Genomic DNA, 5,822 nt, shown 5'->3' with positions numbered 1-5,822 from the left:
TGACTTTCTCTTGGTAGATAGATTCCCAAATATTTTATACTATCAACAATTATTTTAAGTGGAATTTCTCTTTTTATCTCTTGCAGTTGGATTTTGTTAGTGATGCATAAAAATAGTGATGATTTATGTGGATTAATTTTGTATCCTGCAACTTTGCTAAAGTTGTGGATTATTTCTAATAGCTTTTTAGTAAAATCTCTGCAGTTCTCTAACTATACTATCATATTATCTGCAAAGAGTGATAATTTGGTTTCCTCATTACCAATTCTAATTCCTCTAATCTCTTTTTCATCTCTTATTGCCGAAGCTAGCAATTCTAATACAATATTGAATAGTAATGGTGATAATGGGCAACCTTGTTTCATTCCTGATTTTATTGGGAATGGTTTCAGTTTATCCCCATTATATCTGATGATTTTAAATAAATGCTACTGACTATTTTAAGGAAAAGTCCATTTGTTTCTATACTCTCTAGTGTTTTTAATAGAAATGGTGTTGGATTTTATCAAAAGCTTTTTCTGCTTTTATAGAAATGATCATATAGTTTTTGTTAATTTGGTTATTGATATAGTCAATTATGCTAATAGTTTTCTTAATATTGAACCAGCCCTGCATTCCTGGTATAAATCCTACTTGGTCATGATGTATTATCCTGGGGATGATTTTCTGTAATCTTTTTGCTAATATTTTATGTAAGATTTTTGCATCAATGTTCATTAGGGAGATTGGTCTAAAATTTTCTTTCTCTGTTTTCATCCTACCTGGTTTAGGTATCAGTACCATGTCTGTGTCATAAAAGGAATTTGGTAGGTTTCCTTCATTCCCTATTTTTTCAAATAGTTTATATAGCATTGGAGTTAATTGTTCTTTAAATGTTTGGTAGAATTCACATGTAAATCCATCTGGTCCTGAGGATTTTTTCTTAGGGAGCTGATTAATAGCTTGTTCTATTTCTTTTTCTAAAATGGGATTATTTTACCAATTTACTTCTTTCTCTATTAATCTGGGCAACTTATATTTTTGAAGGTATTCATCCATTTCATTTAAGTTATCAAATTTATTGGCATAAAGTTGGGGGTGAAGTAACTCCAATTATTGCCCTAATTTCCTCTTCATTTGTGGGAAGTTCTCCCTTTTCATTTTTAAGACCAACAATTTGATTTTCCTCTTTCCTTTTTCTAATCAAATTTACCAAGGGTTTATCTATTTTGTTGGTTTTTTCATACAACCAAATCTTAGTTTTATTTATTAATTCAATAGTTTTTTTTGCTTTCAATTTTATTAATCTCTGCTTTTATTTTTAGAATTTCAAGTGTAATGTTTGATTGGTGGTTTTTAGTTTACTCTTTTTCTAGCTTTATATATTCATTGATTTTCTCTTTCTCTATTTTATGAAAGTAAGCCTCTTGAGATATAAAGTTTCCTCTTATTACTGCTTTAGCTGCATCCCACACATTTTGGTATGTTGTCTCACTATTGTCATTTTCTTGGGTGAAATTATTAATTGTGTCTATGATTTGCTGTTCACCCATTCATTTTTTTAGGATGAGAATATTTAGTTTTCAGTTACTTTTTGGTCTATTTTTCCCTGGTTTTTTAATTGAATGTAATTTTTATTGCATTGTGATCTGAAAAGGATGCATTTACTATTTCTGCCTTTCTGCATTTGAATTTGAGGTTTTTATGTTCTAATATGTGGTCAGTTTTTGTATAGGTTCCATGAACTGCTGAGAAAAACGTGTACTCCTGTCTGTCTCCATTTAGTTTTCTCCAAAGATCTATCATACCTAACTTTTCTAGTGTTCTCTTTATCTCTTTAACTTCTTTCTTATTTATTTTGTGGCTTGATTTATCTAGTTCTGAGAGTACAAACTTGAGATCTCTCACTATTATAGTTTTGCTATGTATTTCTTCTTGCAGCTCTCTTAACTTCTCCTTTAGGAATTTAGATGCTATACCACTTGGTGCATATATTCATATTATTGATATTGCTTCATTATCTATGGTACCCTTTAGCAAGATATAGTGTTCTTCCTTATCCCTTTTAATTAGATCAGTTTTTGCTTTTACTTGATCTGAGATCAGGGTGGCAACCCCTGCTTTTTTGATTTCACCTGAAGCATAGTAGATTCTGTACCAGCCTTTTACCTTTTTTCTGTATATATCACTCTGCTTTAAATGTGTTTCCTGTAAATGGCTATTGTAGGATTCTGACTTTTAATCCAGTCTGTTATCCGCCTCTACTTTATTATGGAGTTTACCCCATTCATATTTACAGTTAAAATTACTAATTCTGTATTTCCTGCCATCTTGTTATCCCCAGATTATGCTTTTCTTTTTCCTTTCTCCCTCCTCAGTATTAAATTTATGAGCATCATTTGCCTCAAGTAACTCTCTCAATGAATTTCTTTTTTGACTACAACTTAGGAAACCAACTTCTAAGGAATTGAAAGACTGTGTGATCTGCCTCATGGAAGGACACTCCAACATGGTGAAACCCCTAATTCTCTTAGAATTAAAAAAATTGAGTATCTTAATAAGAATAATATTTTGTCTGGGAAAATATTTCAAAGACCTTGCACATCTATCCTTTCTTTGTACCTCACAGGATTTCTCTAGTCCTCCATCAAATTAGAAGAGACTTCTGAATTCTGCCATGCAAGGATCAGCATGAGACTGTTATATTTTGTAAAAGAGATTTCCCACCACCTTAAGAATTACCTCCTTCCTCAATTAAACAGACTTTGTATGTCAATTTCATGTAATCTTAATGTCTTTTGATAAAAATTTTTCCATTATCTGGTCCAACCCCTTCTACTTTTTGAAAGCATATTTTCTCCTTCTGGCCATTTCTTCTTTCTGATTCTGAAAGTTTCTGTGGCTCCAGGGAATCTTTATCTTTTTTATTGTACTTTCAGATATATTTCTTTTGAGATTCTGAAAAGCCCTGTGAGGTAGAAAAGGCAGGTATTTTTCTCCATTTGATGGATGAGGAGACAGGGATGAGGATTTGAGGAGTAAGAGGATTTGCCTTTTAAAGAGATCAAGTGAACTTCAATCCAGAGGGAAGAACTAGAATAATCTCTCCTGCCATCCACATGCTACCTAGCCTGCCACAATTTTTTTTTTTTTTTTGCAGACATTTCTCTCTATAGAAAAAATAGAATCTCTCAGAGAATATCTTCTATGTTGTTAGAAAGTGGTTGTGGCATGGGAGGCAGAGTCTTGGGATCAGAGAATGTGATTTCCAATCCCAACACAGTATTAATAACCAGTGGAACTTTGGATAAATGAATCCACTTCAGGATCTCAGTTTCTTCATCTTTAGAATGAGGAATTTGATTTAGATGATTTTTGAAGTCCTTTACAGCTCTGGCTTTATAACCCAAGGTAGCAGAAAGTGGAAATGGAAGCTCAGAGAATGTAGCTAGGAACAGATTAGTAATATCTATTTGTTCCCAGGGCCAAGTTGTTACAGCAGATCCATCCCCTTGGTGGGGATGATCACAAGAAATTCCTTACACATGCTCAGCAGCTTACAAAGTATTTTTACTTCCATTACTTCAGTTGATCCGTATAACACCCTTGTGAAGAAAGCAGGGAAAGGATTATTATTCCCATTTTGCTGAGGTGGAAACAGGCCCAGAGTGATTTAGCCTGAGTCACACAATGATTTAGAAACAGAATAAGGACTAGAACCGGGTCTCTCTCCTTGACTCCAAGCCCTGGGCTTTTACTGCTGTCCCAAGCTGAGGAAAGCTCCTGGTCTCTGGTTGGGAGGTGTTTTAAAAGAGGCTCTTTGGAAAGGTTTTGTGGCTGCAATATATTTGAATTATCCTCATGAAGGAGTCTCTGTTTGGTAAACAAAGTGAAGTAAACTTCAGCTCTAAGACAAATATAATTGACACAGGGGTCCTGAGAGGTTCAAAGGTTATTAGCACAAAACTGTCTATTTTGTTTAACTGAGGGAGCTGTATTTATTGCCCACATTAAGTCAGTGTCATTCCCCCCACCCCCACCCCACAGACAGATTAAACTGAAGTCAGACCAGAGACATTCTATTTACACTGAACAGCAGCAGAGACTAATTTGCCTGTTGGGAGATGCAAAAACAACCTCAGCCTCTGGCAGAGTTGCTTTATTGGGCCCTTGGCTATAGTCTAGGGTTAGAGTGTGGATTATGATCTAATCTGCATCGTGGGGTCATTTAAAGATCAAAGCAACAGAGGTGGGAAAAATAAGAACATTTCACTTTGCTTTAAATGAAGATGGTGACAAAATGATTGGAGGAGTATAAGACAATGGGGAATAGTAAGCAGCAAAAAGTTGATTATCTAGTAATTTAGCAAAAGAGACCCTAGTTAACATCCCTTCAATTTAAAGCAAGAAGGCCAGGGACCCTAATTGTAGTCTTTGCCAGGTATTCTTGGCAGTACCTTTGTCAACCCTTTCAGGCTCATCTGCAGGTGATGTGTTAAACTTGATAGTGGATTTCTTAACATTACAAGAACTTTAGGAAAAGTAACTTGGGACAACAGCAGAGAGCAAGATATCCAAAAGTCTCTGCCAGGAGGCAGAACATGTGGGTTCTAAATTGCACATAAGAAGTAATAGCTGTGGTAATTAGCTAATTGAAAAATGCCAAAAGCAGTAAGGGTGGAAGCAAGGGGAAGGAGGTAAATCAGCAGTTGTGGGTGATTCCAGAGTAGAAAGAGACAAAAAGCTGCACCAAATGTTATGAAGAGCTGGGGTTTGAGCCCAGAGTAAGGTACAGGCTAAGGTGTGAGATCATTTCAAAAAAGAAAGAAAAAGAAGAATCCTCCTGCTCTATAGGCATCCATATTAGTGGTAGTTTTCCCAAACTTTTTTTTTTTTTTTGTCTATACTTGTGATTTCCTTAATCCAGGAAATTCTCTTCATAGATATAGATCTGCTACTTATGATTGTAGAGAGTTGCCTGACCTTGAGAGGTCAAATAGTTTGTTCATGGTCACATAAGTAATATATGTCAGTTTACCCCAGAAAAAAATAATATAGGATGATAGATTTAGATCTCTAAGGGACTTCAGAGGCCCTGTAGTCCAATTCCATCATTTTTCAGATGACAAAACAGGCTGAGTTGTTGTGATTTGCCCAAGGTCATTAGTAAGTATTAAAGATTGGACTTAAGCCAGCAAACCATCAATTATGCTATAATGATCAATAAAGTATGACTATCTTCAAGGCTGCCCATGAGGGAACCATGCTCAAAATTAGGCTGAAGCTATCTGGTGGAAATATTGGGAGTCTTGCAAAGTATTTGGTTTGATTTCAAGGGAACCAATGATATTTTTCTTTTCTTTATTTGAAGGGCAAGTGACATAGGAAGCAGAGATAAAAAGGAAAACAAGCTGGATTGGGTCATGGACAGAAGCTAGTCCATTTATGAGTGGGATAGATAATACTGAAACTAGTCAGAAAGGGAGCCTTCAATACAATGGAGAGGAAAGCCAGGGAGAATCAGCAAAGGCAAAATAGTGTGGTGAAGCACTAGGGGAACCATTCTTCCAGAATGCTAGTCAGGAGAAAACATGTATTTAGGTGTTTCCAATTTGTGGCTTAGACTTGTTGGTGTGTCCATCAAGCTTTGTCACTTTGCCACAAGCTTTTTCCTGAAGGAAAGTTGTTTTTTTTTTTTTATGTCTCTTGAAATTTAGTTGGATGGAGACATGAAAGTTTTCCTGATATATTTTGGCTGTAGGCCACATCTGACACCAGGCATTGAAAGTTTCACCCTGAAACATTTGAGGTAAAGTATATATTTCTCCTGTCTCCTCCCTTCT

This window comes from Sminthopsis crassicaudata, chromosome 2 (assembly GCF_048593235.1).
Source record: "Sminthopsis crassicaudata isolate SCR6 chromosome 2, ASM4859323v1, whole genome shotgun sequence".
NCBI lineage: Eukaryota > Metazoa > Chordata > Mammalia > Dasyuromorphia > Dasyuridae > Sminthopsis > Sminthopsis crassicaudata.
Note: the sequence above shows the minus strand (reverse complement) of the source record.